This window comes from Lynx rufus, unplaced genomic scaffold (genome assembly GCF_022079265.1).
Source record: "Lynx rufus isolate CCGP_SWC_20201006 ecotype Redwood Valley unplaced genomic scaffold, mLynRuf1.p SCAF_15, whole genome shotgun sequence".
Lineage (NCBI taxonomy): Eukaryota > Metazoa > Chordata > Mammalia > Carnivora > Felidae > Lynx > Lynx rufus.
In genome coordinates this window covers 6,687,859-6,704,540 of record NW_025814829.1, presented here as the reverse complement: position 1 = coordinate 6,704,540, position 16,682 = coordinate 6,687,859, and the positions used below count along the sequence as shown (strand labels likewise).

The window sequence follows — 16,682 nt, the reverse complement described above, 5'->3', positions numbered from 1 at the left end:
CCTAATTAGCTATTGATTAATAAAAGGTATTATGAATGTAAAATTCATTTAATATGATTAAATAAAATATTTTAAGACTATAAACATATTCAAAACAAAATGTTTCATAAACCTAAAATTCCAAACTTCGCAGCTATCATTATTACTACACTTCTTTGTCCATCATGGTTCTATCATCTCTTATTATGTGGCAGAAGGTCAGAGAGAATCAGCATGATGGAGAGACATAACTTTATGACTATCAAAAAATCAGAAGCTATGTTAAATATTACAATGAGGTCTGGAGGAGAACTAAGATTCTTGACCTCTGACACTAAATTACCGTACAACTTAGTCAGCCACTAAACTCCTGAGCCTTAGTTTCCTAATCTGCCAAGTGCAAATAAGAACCTCATACTACTTAGGGCATGTAGATGTTTTGAACATCAAATAAGACAATGAAGATACAAACAGGAAGACAAAGAGAAGGCATAGCTGTTGTTACAATTGTGGAGCCACAATCACCATGAGTTCTAGAAAGCGAGTACTGTTATCTGTAACCACCAGTAATGTACAAGGGTCAGCCAAGGTTTTAGGTTGCCTGACCCCACCCCCCACCCCCCCCACCGCTTCCTTCTGGTAAGAAGTTCTGTCCTCTTGGACACAGACATAGGCATATAACCGAGGCTGAGCCAAACATAGTTCCTCATTCCCTGGCCACCATGCGTGATTCAAAGGATGGGCGCTTGATCCAAGGTGGACGGACCACAGTTCTTCTCTTGAGATTTTCAAAATATATCAGAGACAGAGAGAGAGAGAGAGAGAGAGAGAGAGAGAGAGGTTCCTTTTCTTGACTGGTTACTAAGCAGTGAGGAGGTGACTCAGAGCCCCTAATAATCATGTCTCCCCCATGCTGGGCTCTGCGCTGACAGAGCTTGGGATTCTCTCTCCCTCTGCTTCTGCCCCCCCCCCACTCGTTCTCTCTCTCCTTCTCTCTCTCTCTAAGTAAGTAAACATGTTTAAACAAATAAATAAATGGCAGACTAAATAGGATTCCTCCCCAATGTTGGAAATTATTCCCACTCCATTTTTCTGTTCTCTCCAAAGGAAAAACTGAAAACACTGTCACAGTCTTTACTTCCTCAAATTCCATTCTCTCTGTCACCCATGCAATGCCACCTCCATCTCCATGACACCACTGGAAAGGCTTTGTGAAAGCCTGACTCACGACTTTCTCATGCCTGAATCCACTGGTTTTCTGTGCTCCTCTCTTGGAATTCTCTGCACCAATTGTTACTGAAGACCTTGCTTTCCTTTTTGAAGACTTTCTCCATTTGATGGCTCAACAATGCAGCCTCCTGGATTCCCTTCTATCTCATGGGTAGTTCCTCCTCCTCCTCTAAGTCTCTAAATGTTGGTGTGTCCCAGGATTCAGTCTTAGGCTCACTAATCCTGTCTGTCTATGCTCATTCCTTTGGTTATCTCGCCCAGTCCATTCTCCAGGACTTGGCTCATGCTATTCCCACCTCCTAGAACAGTCTCTGCCCTTCTCCTCCTCATGCCTTAAGCCTCAAAAGCCACTTCTTCAGGGGGTCTCCCCTGGTATCCACTCCGTCTGTGGCCCACAGGATGACAGGAAATAAAATAAAGAATAGATTAAATAATAAAAGAAAAAGGGAGGGAGGAAGGAAGAGCACGAATGAAGGAACATGGTTCACACTGGAGCTCACAGCTTCTTGTGTTAAGGAGACTCTCCATTCCCCAAGCTTTGCATCTCCACAGAGGCACCTCTACAGGAGTAACACTCCTGGTCTCCTTCTGTCGCTTACCCAGCTTTTCTTGGAAGCAGGGTAACTACTCCGGATTGCTAAGTGTGGGAGAAAGACTGGAGCATGCTTGGCTGACCTTTTCTGGCCTTTCTTTTTCAGATTCGCCTTCCCGCAGAGACCTGCAATCCTGGTCTGCAGGTCCAGGAAGGAAACTGCCTGGGACAGGCTCTGCCCCGTGGAGGGAGGTCTGGGATGGGGTGGGTGAGTTTAGTTCTGGGATGAACTATTAAGCCTTTTGCTGCTATACATCAAAGCCAGAGTCAAAGCCAAAGCCAGACCTCTAATAAAGTTGGTATTATGCTCAATTGTCACCTATATCTTACGTAACAATGGTCTCCAAACCTAGGAGAATAAGAAAGGGGTATTATTTATTACTCCCTAAAGCCTTAACATACTGGTGAGTGGGCAGGAGCCTGGAGAAGGATTAAGCTAAGAATGTACAGGCCAAAGTAACACAGGGTGACTGAAGCGTCTGGAGAGACAGAGCGGGCGCTGTAAGGTTTTAAGGCTCCAGTAAGTGTGAGCCTGGCAGCATTTGACCGTGGCAATCACAGGAGCCTATTGCCTACAGAAAAAAAAATGGCTGTTGTTATAGCTGCAGGGCTGTTTTAACAGGTCCTCGTGAGCATGAGTTTTCAAGACTGGTTTTACTCTATGCTTCAGACTTAATGTACAGTGAGTGAGAGGGAGAGCATAGTTTGCTCTCACAAACAATAAGGCTGCACCAGAGGAAGGGAGTTTTCCTGAAGTGAGATAGATGCAAAAAAGAAAGGGAAATGCACACATATCTAAATATTCTTAAAGAGGGGATTAGATCAGATCCGACTGGGGTTCTTTAAATATTCTTAAAGAGGGGATTAGATCAGATCAGGTTCTTTGGTTCCCAAAGAAATCCTTCAGTTCAGAAGCAGAAAGGCAAGATTTCAGACAGCTGACTGGGCTCTGGAATGCTTCCATCACCACCAGAGAGAACCAGATCCAGGGAACTATTAAAAGTCCTCCTCTTAAAGCTGTCAATACTGTCTGAAATAAAAGCAACTGGGGAATATAGGATCTATGTGATATTCCTCACCCACCCCCATTGTGTGCTGGGTGTGTGGAGAACAGGTCTTTTGTATCTCTAGTTCACAGATTTTCAGATGGAGGGGAAGACACTCAAGGAACTTCACCCGAGGAACCCCATTCACTCGGGCCTTGAGTAAGATGGAAGGAGCCAGGGCCTGAAGCTGATGCCCCATGAGATGAGACTTCAGGGGTCCTGGGGAGTGGATTTTGTACATGGGAAGTGATATGAACTGTTGAGCTGAGGGCAGTCTGTGCAGGTTGCTCCTTCCAAAGATGGGCACAACCATATCTTCTAGTCTACATGTTTTCCCACAGGGTGACCTTGATGCTCCTTCCATCAGAAGTGGGTCCACGGGCTTGACCTCCTTCTATGTTATCACTTGCACGTACTCTATAGAATCTGAGGTTGGACCAGAAAAGGCATTGAAGCGTCTACCTTGTTTGATGGGACACTCGTGTTTGAGACCCTGAGATGCCACATACAATGTCCTGAGGCCACCCCAGTGTGAGGAAGCCAAGACATTGAGACCTTCCAGCCCACGAGCCAGACAGATGATGGTGCCACCACCTGCCACCAAATCACTACCTCACTTCGTAGTCTTCCCAGCTGAGGCCCCAGACATCATGAGGCAGAAAGGCTGTTCCCACTGGCTCCTTTCCAAGTGCCAGGCCACAGAATCCCAAATATCATAAAATGATTGTTATTGTATGCCACTAAATTTGTGGTGGTTCATTACACAGCAACAAGAACAAGGAACCACTGGGTAAAGATTGGCACAGACTTACAAAGCTTCCACAAAATTCGGAACTATTTGAGAGGAGAAGCCTAGGAAGATTAGAATAGAATATTTAAGGCATTGTTAGATGAGCTTCAAATCAAAACGGTTACTGTGGATGCAAGGGTTTGCTTGTGTCCTGTGGGAACAGGTCAAGAGATAGACAGTTAGGACTCCAGGACAGGCACACGGAGGATGAGACACACTGAAGGGGACTGAGGGAAGATATGATAGTTTGACCCAGGTCTGGGTTACATTTTTTGTTTAAGTGGAAAATGCTTTTCAAATGAGGTGATCCAACTCAGACAGGTGAGAGTTGACAAGATTTATTTGGACAACAGTTGCTTTTGGCAGACCCAGTAAACAGTGACTTCACTTTCTCACTGTGCTAAGAAAAAAAAAAAAATCTATGTGGGAAAAACAAATGCCTGACCCCCAAAACAATGGCAAAGTAAAAAGAAAAAAGGTCAACAAAAATGCCAGCCTCACATGTGGTAGAGAAGGAAAGGGAACAATTTTAAGCAATTGATTAAACCATTTCATCACTGACAACTCAACTGAGCCTTTCTGAGGAAAGAACACAAAAAGGAAGCAAAACCCCAGAAGCACCTCCCAAACTTCAGAACAGAAGGTTCAGCGGGATGATATGCCACTCAAAGCCTGAAACATCCCACAGCTGTGGAAAGACAGTATCTGCAAGAGCATGAAGTAAGAGCTGGAGCAATGGGTCGATCTTCAAACCTTCAAAATAGCTTCAGCTCAGAGACCCGCTAAGACTGACACTCAGGCTGAATCACATGTGGAATGTGGGAGAAGCTTCCTCAGGGAGCAGGAGTCGCAGGTCTAAGTGGTTCTGAAGCTAGAGGCAGCGGTGATGGTCCCTGAGGTACAGGATGGGAAAAAGCCCACTCACAGGAGACTGAGTGTAAACAGAGCCAGAAACAGGAGGTCAAGATGGAAATGGAATTCAAAATCTTCTTCCCACCCTTCCTTCTTCCCTTTCTTTCTTTCTTTCTTTCTTTCTTTCTTTCTCTTCCTTCCTTCCTTCCTTCCTCCCTCCCTCTCTCCCTTCCTCCATTCCTCTCTTCCTCCCTCCCCTCTCTGTCTCTCTCTCTCTTACACACACACACACACACACACACACACACACACACACACACACGGATTAGGAAGAAAAAGTGCCACAAATAAACTATGGAGCCTAGGATGTCATTGCTGCAAATTTCTCAACTCTGTGAGTAGGCAGTAATATTTTAAATGTCACTCTCTGGGAAAGGATGCAGTGTGTTTACCAGATATGGAAATTTTAGTACATAATTAACCTCTTGTTGTGAGGTCTCTATTAGTGGAGTTAAGTATGCAGGTCTGGGTCGTGGCCAGTCTGGCACCATCTCTTCGGCATCGTGGAGACACAGAAAACAGGAGGGCGCCCTCTGTCTGCCGTCCTTTCATTTGACAGCCTTGAGTCTCTGCTATGGTCCTTACGTGATAATAAGGGCCTGGTTTATCCTAAGTGTTGAGTTCTGAGAACCTGAATCTATCTATATTAAGGGCTCTAGGTTTGGGTTCTGTAGTTCCATTATGTAGTTCTGTCAGACTTCTTTGAACTCTTCAAAAAGTGTGGCAGGAAATTAAGAAAATACTCAGAGGCCAAAAATGTAGTAAAAACCAAAATCCAACCAGAAGAGTTGAAGCCAGAATCTGACTTAAAGATATCTTTCTGATAAGAACAAGTGATTTTAATAGCCATATAGACACAGATGGCATAAGAGACAGAACTTACATCCATGCAAATGGGAGAGTTGGATCAGAGATCCCCTCAAAGATCAATCACTTGGTGAAAGGTTGAAGTGAAACAAAACCATCAGACAAATAAAAACTCACCCCTTGCAAAGAAGACAACAAAGAAAGGGCATGTTTCAGACTTGGTTATGGGTGAAGAGGAAAAGTGGAAACCACACTGTGGCCTTCATGTGAGAATGCAGTCTGAGTTTACATTACCTATGTTGATAACAATATCTCAAGCAAAGAATTTATGTTCTCTCAAGTTGGTAATACCCTTAGGCACCCGACAGAAACAAATGCATATTTGTGTGGAAGAATGTACATCATCTATTCCTCAAAGAACTCCCTCAGAGAAAGTTCCATTGAACATGAGTGAGTTCACACTAAAAAATAATGAAACACTTAAAACACAAGAAAGGAAGCCACCTTGAGAGAAGCAGCAAAAATAATAAACAGGAAAATCAGACATGTAAAAGTTGCCAATGTTGAAATATCAGATACAGAATATAAACCAAGTATATTTAATACACAGGAATAAAGGAAGATATGGAAAATGCGAGTAAAGATAAAAGCACTATAAATGAAAAATAGCTAAAATTAAGAACTCAGTAGAAGGTGCCCTTCTCCTCCCAGCCAGAGTGTTATCAGTCAAAGTCTAATGGTGATCCTGGACTCTCACCCCTGCCCAGTGTCAACAGAGGCCATGTGGGAATGTGGATTTCTATTCCCATCTTATAATGACAAACCCCTTCTTCTACCAGCACAGTGTCAGAGGACTGCTCAAACAGAAATTTTATTTATTTTTTTACTGTTTGCTTTTGAGACAGAGAGAAACAGAGCATGAGCTGAGGAGAGGCAGAGAGAGACACACACAGAATCTGAAGCAGGCTCCAGGCTCTGAGCTGTCAGCACAGAGCCCAACACAGGGCTCAAACTTGTCAACCACAAGATCACGACCTGAGCCGAAGTCAGACAGCTCAACCGACTGAGCCACCCAGGCGCCCCACAAACAGAAATTTTAAATAAGATCCACAGTCTCCTACTACCCCAATGTTCAGGACTCAACTGAGAATATTTCATTATACCAACACCAGGGAAATTTGTGCTTGAATGAAAAATAATACCAATGCTTGGATAACACAGATGTTAGTATGGGCTGACAAGGATTTTAAAGTAGCCGTCATAAAAATACTTCAACAAGCAATTACAAATATACTTGAAATAAATGGGGGGGGAGGAGTCTCAACAAATAAAGAACTAAAAGGAAATTTTAAAACTGAAAAATACAATAACCAGGGGCGCCTAGGTGGCTCAGTCAGTTAAGCATCCAATTCTTGATTTCAACTCCAGTCATGATCTCATGGCTCAAGCGATTGAGCCCCATGTCAGGATCTGTGCTGACAGCATGGAGCTTGCTTCGGATCCGCTCTCTCCCTCTCTCTCTGCCTCCCCCCTGCTCATTCTCTCTCTCTCTATCTCTCTCTCTCTCTCTCTCTCTCTCTCTCTCTCTCCCCCCCTCTCTCTCTCTCAAAATAAATAAGTAAACATAAAAAAATGAAAAAGAAAAAGAAAAATACAATAACCAAAATTAAAAATTCAGTGGATGGGCTTGACAGCAGGGTGGAAAAGACAAAGGAAAAACTCAGCAAACTTGAAGACAGAATAACAGCAATTACCCTACAACAGAGAGAAAGTAGGGGGAAACTGAACAGGAGCTTCTGGGTTGGTGAACACATCAAGATGCTGGCAAAATGGTGCACCCCAAGAGGGCATGGAAGTTCTGCACACTTTCCCCCATACCTTGCCCTGGGCATTTCTTCTCTTTGGCTGTTCCTACATTGTATCCTTTATAATGAATGGGTAATAGACCAAAAAAACAAAAGACAAATCTCAATGACTCCTATCTGTTTGCATCTGCTGAAGAGTTTGGCCACCTACTGGATGAAAATGTGGAATTAAAGTGTGATGACAATGGTGTGAATGCCATGGCTAACAAAAATAATGCAAGTCTCAAACAGCTCAGAAGAGAAGCTGAATGTAAATACTGGCCACACAACAGAGATGGGGACTCCTCAAAAAGAGGAGACTGAAAACCACTCAAAAAACTAAAGAGCAAAGAAAATAAATGTTTTCAAAATAAGTCATGGATTAAAATTCTATTCACTCCTAAAAAAAAAAAAAGTGAACAAGGTCTCAGGAACTAGAGTAACTATATCAATTATAAATGGGGGATGATAAAGAGAGGTTAGGTTTCTACACTTCACTCAAACTGGTAAAATGCTGACACCAGTACTGACACACTGTGATTAATTAGGTATGTGTAATGTAATGACAAGTATTAGATATGTGTAATGTAACCACAAACAAAGCTATGCCAAGATGCCCTCAAAAACTCAAAACAACAGGAAAATCAAAATTGAGTTCTAAAAAATGTTTAAGGAAGATAGGAAAAGGAAAACAGAAATGAAAGACAGAAAGAACAAACAGAAAATAAAGATGAAATGGTTAAGCCCTAACCTCTAATAATTGCATTGAACATAAATGGTATAGATATAACAATTACAAGGCATAAAATTGGCAGAATGGCTTAAAAAAATTCCAACTACATCCATGCCATGGAATACTACTCAGCAATACAAAGAAACCAACTACTGATATGCACAACTTGGATGATCTTAAGGGCATTATCCTGAAAGAAAAAAGCCAATTTTAAAGGTCACGTATGTATGATTCTATTTACATAACATTTTTGAAATTATAATATTATGAAAATGGAAAACAGATTAGTGGTTTTGAGGGCCTAGATAGGGACTCAGAGTAGGAATAAAAAATAAAATAAAATAAAATAAAATAAAATAAAATAAAATAAAATAAAAGGCAAGAAGGGTATCTTCATGGTGATGTAATCGTTCTGTATCTTGATTTTGGCGGTCACACAAATCTACACATGTGGCAAAATGGCAAAGAAGCACACACACATGTTGTACCAGTATCAGTTTCAGAAAAAGTGAAGACAAATCTTAAGAATTACCTAGAATCTAAGAATACAACACAGAACAAGAAGAAGTGGGAAATATGACAAAGCGTATACAAAATAACGGAGGACAGAGTAAGAAGATCTGATATTACGTAATTAGTGTCGCAGAAGGAGAAAATAGAAGGAACAGGGGAGGGACAAAACTAGAAGAGATGGTATCTGAATGTATAAGAGATTAAAATGCTTAGATTTGGGAAGCACAGTGATTCTCAGGTGGGATAAATAAAAAGAAATTCACGTAGGGAAATATTGTAGCAAAACTGAAGAAAACCAACGATGGAGACCTTTAAAAGGTGGAGCACATGGAAGTCTTGGTGCCAAACTTACCCAACTTGGATGTCCTGAAGGAATGACATCCATCCCAGTGGAAAACAATTCAGGCTAAAACTACTGGAGGAGCCCTGTGTCTACCAGGCAGGACTACACTCAAACAGAGACTGAGCTCAAAGTGAAGAAGATTCAGGCTTTTATGGTTTCATTTTTTTTTTTTTAATTTTTTTTAATGTTTATTTTTGAGAGAGAGAGAGAGAGCATGAACGGGGGAGCGGCAGCGAGAGAGGGAGACACAGAATCTGAAGCAGGCTCCAGGCTCTGAGCTGTCAGCACAGAGCCCGACACAGGGCTCAAACCGACAAACCATGTGATCATGACCTGAGCCGAAGTCGGACGCTCAACCAACTGAGCCACCCAAGCGCCCCAATTATGGTTGCATTTTGACTTGCCTTTGGTCTGTCCTTTAAATTAATAATCACAAGCTTTGATTTCTCTGAATAGTAACTCAGAAGGTCAAACATACCTAATTTGGAATTTTAATTTTTCTCTCATAATTTGATATTGTGAGGAGAATCATGTTTAAATTGGGGGCATTTTGGGGCGCCTGGGTGGCGCAGTCGGTTAAGCGTCCGACTTCAGCCAGGTCACGATCTCGCGGTCTGTGAGTTCGAGCCCCGCGTCAGGCTCTGGGCTGATGGCTCAGAGCCTGGAGCCTATTTCCGATTCTGTGTCTCCCTCTCTCTCTGCCCCTCCCCCGTTCATGCTCTGTCTCTCTCTGTCCCAAAAATAAAATAAAAAACGTTGAAAAAATAAAAAATAAAAAATAAAAAAAAATAAATTGGGGGCATTTTTACATTGTTGACATTGAATTCTTAAAATATCTCGATGCTATAATCTCATGTCACAATGTAATTTCTGAACACCCGTGGAGGCTCAGAGTTGACTTCACTAATATGCTTATTCTTCTAATCCGCTTCAGTCATTGGGGGCAGGTGGGATCAAAATTGCCAAGCCTTTGTCCCAAGAAGAATACCCAAAGAAAACATGGTTGGAATTGGGAGCACACAGCTTAAGAAAGTGGGCCACACAAACCTCTTCATCTAGTCCTTCAAGGAGAGTCATGAGTGAAGAGAACACATAGCAGCTGAGAGTAGGGGGAGACCTCCATTCCTCTTGTCTCATGTTTCCATGAGAGACACTCTCGGGTGGTCTCTGTCTGACCCCCTTCATTCCCTCTCCAACTTTCAGGTAAGAAGTCACTCCTAGAGTGGGAAGTTCTTCTCTCAGTGGTAGGTTTAGTTGAAAGAATGGAAGAAGCCCGGCCCAGCCCCTCCTGGGCTTTACCCTTCCAACTGTTTGCCTTCAGAGAATGTACATTCTCTGTGTGTAGGGGCCCACCTCTGCTCCCCAAGTTGTTGAGCTCTGCTTGCAAGAGGAAGGGTATGTTTACTACTGAGATGAGTGCTAGGAAGTCTATTATGATACTGAAGGTACCTTCTCCCATCCAGCTTTTATCAAGAACTGGACTACTCTTTTTATTGCTATCTGACCATCTTTGATTCCTTCATCCTCACCGAGCTCAAGCCTCAAGGTGGAAGTTATTTATTGGCTCTATAATGTCCAATCTCCTCAACTGACTCTAGTCACCAGCTATAGAGCTGGATGTTGGTTCCGTTCTTACTCTGTCCTACAAAATCTCAAGGCAGTTTCTTCAGGTCAAGAACCCTACAGAAAACAAGTGGACCCTCCAGACAGTACCTCCTTCAAACCTGACTTCTCTGCCGCTCCCCCATAAGGAACAAATCTCTAGTTCTCGTTGGTCTGAGTTAGGATCATCTTTTTCCTATTGTCTTTTGGGTTGATACATTTTTAGTGTTGTCACTGCAGATAAAGAGCAAGAGCATAGATAGGCTTCATCAAAAATTACTTCCGGGCTGCCTGGGTGGCTCAGTCAGCTAGGCGTCCGACTTTGGCTCAGGTCATGATCCCACGGCTCGTGGGTTCAAGCCCCTCATCAGGCTCTGTGCTGACAGCTCAGAGCCTGGAGCCTGCTTCGGCTCCTGTGTCTCCCTCTCTCTCTTTGCCCGTGTCCTGCTCATGCTCTCTCTCTCTCTCATCCTCTCTCTCTCTCTCAAAAACAAGTATTTTTAAAAATTAAAAAAAATTACTTTCCTCAAAATTCTCTCAAGATACCTTCTCAAAGGTAAACAATAAATATCAGGATGTGGACTTTGGAAAACATTCTAAGAAAAAGGAGTCACTAGATTTATGGCCACTTATAAAAAATGATGGCACGTCATAGTCATCAGAGACAGTTACACATAATGTTTTCTAAAAACTGTGTTGACTACTGTCTCTGTCAAAAGCCTAAGACAAAGGAGAAAAATAACAAATATGTCCTTTACATCCTGTAAGCATCTGGCAAAAGAAAACCAAAAGAGTAAGCTTACTCTCACCCCACCTTCTTGGAAAATTAGGCCTATGAGCAAGGTGAATGGGTACGTCATTACTCACTAGTCAGAACTGTAGGGAAATGATTAAAAGGCAAATCACCTTATGGCAGGATAAAGGTATGGAAATGCAAAGTCCTGGTTCCAGCATCAACTGTGAGCTAACATTAAAACATTTGGAAAACAAAACAAAACAAAACAAAACAAAAAAAACAACAACAAAAAAAAAACCATTTGGTGCCTCGGCTTCTTCATTTGCAACTTGGAAATATGAACTACACTTGCATTATTTTCATGAATGTGATAGTCTGATGTTAATACCATTACAAAGGTTTAAAATATATAATTTTTTGGAGCACCTGGGTGGCTCAGTCGGTTAAGCATCTGGCTTTGGCTCAGGTCACAAGTTTGTGAGTTCGAGTCCTGCCTTGGGCTCTGTGCTGACAGCTCAGAGCCTGGAGCCCATTTCAGATTCTGTGTCTCCATCTCTCTCTGTCCCTCCCCAGCTCATGCTTGCTCTCTCCCTCTCTCTCTCTCAAAAATAAACATATTAAAAATATATTTAAAAATAATATAATTTTTAACAGTTGAAAAATATAATCAATGCTCTTCTACAAAGTGTTATTTTGAACACTGAAAACGAGGAAAGTAACATTTACAAGAACCCTTTGAAAAATCATGCATCATGAAGGTATTACTTAACAAAAGAAAAGCATATTGATTCTTTAAAATTGGTGTAATGATACATGAGATGAAGCTCAAAATGGTTAAGTATCTTCTCCATTATCAGACCCAGTACATGAGGGAAGAAGTGCTAGAACACATGTTTTCCAGTGACTGGTCCATGTTCCCTTTGGTTCATCCTAGTAAGGATGCTACTAACTTGTCATCAGTAAGATACACGTTTTGTGTGGTTTTCCAGGAGTAGTGATGGGTCTGTATTGATCAAATGCATAACTAACAGCAAACAGTCATGAGTGTTGGTCCAGGATAAGGTGGGCTCTGTGTCATGGCTGTGAAGTAAGCAAGGGACTTGTCCCCAGGGGGGTGTTACTAATATTTCATTCATTCTTTGCCCTTCAATCCTTGGACAATCAGTACCATCCACTACCACCAAGCACTATGCCGACAAGTTCACACACACAATATAATTTCATCCTTGCAACATCTTAAAAGATAGACACTACCCACTTTACAGACAGAGAAACTGAGGTTTAGAAAGTTTGAGTATCTTTCTAGAGGTCAGTCAGCTACTGGGATTCAATTTTTAGTGTATTAATTGGCACTTTTTGACATGTTATTTTGTGATTATTGCTGAGCAAATTTTCAGTGTTTTTTTTTGTTTTTTTTTTTTGTTTTTGTTTTGTTTGTTTGTTTGTTTGTTTTGGTGAAGCAGAGTAGGTCTTTAATTAAGGGCCTAGACTCAACCTTGTAATTTCTTTGTGCCCTACCATGAACTACCTGTATGACCATGGACCTGACTCAACCTCTGTTTTCTTGTCTGTAAAATGGAAATAGCAAATATTCTGTCACAATACATACAATTCTGCAAATCAATGCAATACGTTCTAATTATTTCATAAGACATGGAGCTCTCCAAATGTATGCCACACAGTGCCGTGACTATTGTCTGTACACTTCCCGAGTGCCCGACAACCCATGGATGTCAATAAACACTTGGTTTTCATTAACATTTAACTCAGATATCAGAATAGCCTCTGCATGTTAGAAGAAAATGGCTGAGAACAAGGAACTGGTTTATCCTTCTTTTTTTTTTTTCCCCTTCAGTTGAATTTGACTTCACAAATGTGAAATAGCACCTATTTTTCAATCTTTTGTTAATCTTTCGTATTCACTCCCTAGAACTGACCCAGAACGCTGTAATTGGGCAAAAAGAGAGAGGAGGGGCTCACCAAGCTGTCATGAACACATGGAAAGAGATGTAAGGTAATATAAGGAGCATCTAGCATGGGAGAGACACTGTAATCTACAATAGGTGTGTGTGTGTGTGTGTGTGTGTGTGTGTGTGTGTGTGTGTACACTTACCACTGAACCCTCACGTGGAAGTTAATTGTTCAAAATCCAACACAGTGCTTGGAAAACAACAGCATCAGGTATGGACAAGTGGCAAAGTAACAGGTTCGGGAATTAAGCATGATTCTTAAAATGATGTAATAATATTGTAAACTCCCAATCATTCCTGTGAACTGGACAGAGAACTCAGGGAAGCTCTGCCCAGAAAACTTTCCCTTTCCAGTTTGAAAAGCTGTGTTCCATGGTGCAGTTTCTGACCTCTTATTCACTCCCTGGTATTTGCTACTGGGAGATAGGAAGCCGATTCCCCCTTGCCTCTCCTAAAACTCTCAGAGCCTTGCTTATTTTGCTGGTTTCTGGATCAAATTTGCTCTACAAGGAAAGGAAACCAGATTTGCTTTCAGGGTCTACAGGACTGTCCATGTGAAAGGCTCCCATCAGGCTATGGTATTGAGTCTTAACTAGTACTGAGTCTAAATTAGAAGCTTGTGAGAACAACCAATCAGCAGTGTGTTACAACCTTCCACAACAGCGTGTCTGGTTGATTACTGTGCTGTCACTGCCTCCAGCGATTTGGTTGGAGAAACATAATGCCAGAAAGGTGGCTAAAGGGACAGGGACAGGGAGGGTGGGAGGAGGAGGCTGGGGGGTGGGGGGAAGAGGAGAGAGACAGAGAGAGAGAGAATGAGCACAATTTGGACTCAAAACGAAAACAATTTAAATAAATTCAAAGGAAAGGCATTTTGTAAAAAAAAAATAAAATAAAATAAAAGTAATAAGCAGACATTTCAGATATAAATTGTTCCCCTATAAATTATATAAATGGCAAGGCTAATATATCCCAGACAGATCTACACAAAATTGTCTTTGGTTTAAAATAAGGCCAATGTATATAAAGGTATCTGTTCAATATAGGGCGAGTGCATAGAGAGTTACAGTAGTTATATTTTAAAGAAAACTCAATTTTTAAAAACAAAACAAAACATAAAAGACAATGTGAAAGTCAAGGAAAATCAAGGAAACAAGGAGTAGGAAAAACTGTAAGCACAGCAGATTTAGTCCTTAAGTCTAGAGAAAGAAAGCTGGTGTCACATATTTCTTGGGATCTGAATCTACATGTTGTTTTAACCCCTTGCTCTTTCCCCAAACACACACGTAACCATCTCCATTTCAGACTTTCCCCCTTGTTTGTTTTTTCTTCCATGCTTGTGATTTTTACTTTTTTCATTTTTGCCTTTTACTTTAGCCAAAAATACCTGCTCCCCTATCACTTTTCATGTCAGGGATGGACTCATGCCAGCGAGGGATTGACCCAGGGTTTCCGGGGTCCTTCAGCTGAATCTTCTACATTCTTTTCTCCCAGGGTTTTTTGTTTTGTTTTGTTTTGTTTGTTTTGTTTTATTGTTTAATTTCTGGCTCCATCTGTCTGATTTTCCAACCTTTCTTACTCTTTGAAACTCACGGATATTTTAAAGTCTTAACAGTTTAGACAGTCTATTCTATTAATATTTAGAGTTAGTGATCTTATGTTTTACTTTCCTATGACCTCAGACAGCAGATGTAACTGATACAATTCCCACATCAGACGGATCCAGCAGAACCAGTTAAAGATCCACAGAACCAAAAGAGACTGAAGACTTGCTAAGTAAAGACCCTTTCTGGCCACAGATCCCACAGAAGCAGTGATAGATTATCCTGACTCTGATCACTAACCCAGGAGGGACCACAGCACTGCAAGCTAGAGTTCTAGGCATACAGAAATTCTTTATCCTAAATGGACGTCAAATCTTCTGAAGTCAAGAGTCATTGTTCTCTCATATTGTATACCTCCTGGTATCAATTAATGTGTATGGATTAATCAATTTCTCCTTGAAATGGAAGACAATTAAAATGGGGTAATGTCAGTTTCTGAGATTCATCCAAATGTTTACTTTAAACTTTTTTAGGTAATGGGAAAGATACCAAAATGTATGTTTTACTAAAAGTGCTAAGTACATAACTCAATAAATGCAAAACAAAGTAGCTATCCTAAAATTACTTGGAGGGTTTACACATTCTAAAATTTCTACCAGAAGAATGCAATACCAAAAGCTATCAAAAGAAAGTGAACACAGAATGTGGATCTTAAATCATTAGCTCTATGTGTATACCTATACTGTACTTAGTTATATAAAGTAGAATATTGTATAGCATCCAACCTTTCAAAAGAAGATAGATATTCTGGAATTTAGGCAATAGAAACTGATATGATCAGGGTGATATATTTGTCTTAAGCCTCTTTTTGTTGTCTTAGCATGGACATAAACATTAGAAAGCAGCACTTCCCAAACAAGAGCCAATCTAAGACCTATATGACAATAATTCAATTTACAAAAATAAAATTACACTTGTCTATCAATTCTCACGTTGGTCAGAGTCAAACCTTTTGCCTAAAATTTTTTTATTGTATGTATATTTTTGCCTAAAAAATATCATATGTCTGAAACACAATGGTAAGTTTAGTGATGATGACACTTCCAAAGCTGAAACTAACCATTTGTTTGAAATCCACTTCCTTGCCTTAAAATTATACTTAGCAATAAGAAATATATTTTTCTTACATCAGATATGTGAATTTTATAATCTGGAGTCTCAAGTAATAATTTCTACATGATGACTGATGTAAACAAGGCTTAGGGTCTCAAATTAACTAATTGTCTTTTTAAAAGGATAAGGTTTTAACTGATTCATTAAATTGAATAAAGATATAGGTTCTATTTTCTTCTTTGTTCCCTTTTATCCTTAATACATACCATAGGTGCTCTCATAACATACATTCTACTAATCGGGAAATTTAGACAGAGATAGCATAAAAGACTGGACCTAGTGGACATAATTTACACTGGGAGCAAAGGCAGAAGGGATAAAATGAAAAATGCAAATCCAGAGAAAACTGATCAGCATCAAATAAGGAAAATCTTAAAATTTCTTCAAATCCAGATGAGCAATTAGAATTCAATAATACTGGATTATTACATAATTCAAAGGCTTGCATTGTGATTTTTTTCTAAGTTTATTTATCTTGAGTGAGAGAGAGTGGGAGAAGGGCAGAGAGAGAGAGAGAGAGAGAGAGAGAGAGAGAGAGAGAGAGATTCCCAAGCAGGTTCCACACTGTCTGCACGGAGCCCAACACAGGGCTTGATCTCACAAACCATGAGATCATGACCTGAGCCAAAACTGAGAGTTTAACCGACTGAGCCGCCCAGGCGCCCCATGCATTGTGATTTTAAAAAAAAACAAGTTACTCTTAACCAAGTGCCTGTTAAGTGCTAAACACTCAGGATCTCACTTGGTGCTTCCTACTTTCACATTACCTGTGGGCAGACAGGCTAGCTGAGCTAACTCGAATGCTGCCCTGGGGTAAAGCCATGATTTGAACCTGGTCTGTTCATGCTATGGGACTCTTTTAAAAAGC

At 40.8% G+C, this 16,682-nt stretch overlaps 1 protein-coding gene across 1 annotated transcript in view; it reads right to left on the bottom strand.

Moving 5' to 3' along the window:
* Window positions 1–16,682, bottom strand: part of SLC30A10 (solute carrier family 30 member 10) — a 34,264-nt gene that overhangs the window by 16,298 nt on the left and 1,284 nt on the right. The window lies entirely within an intron of this gene.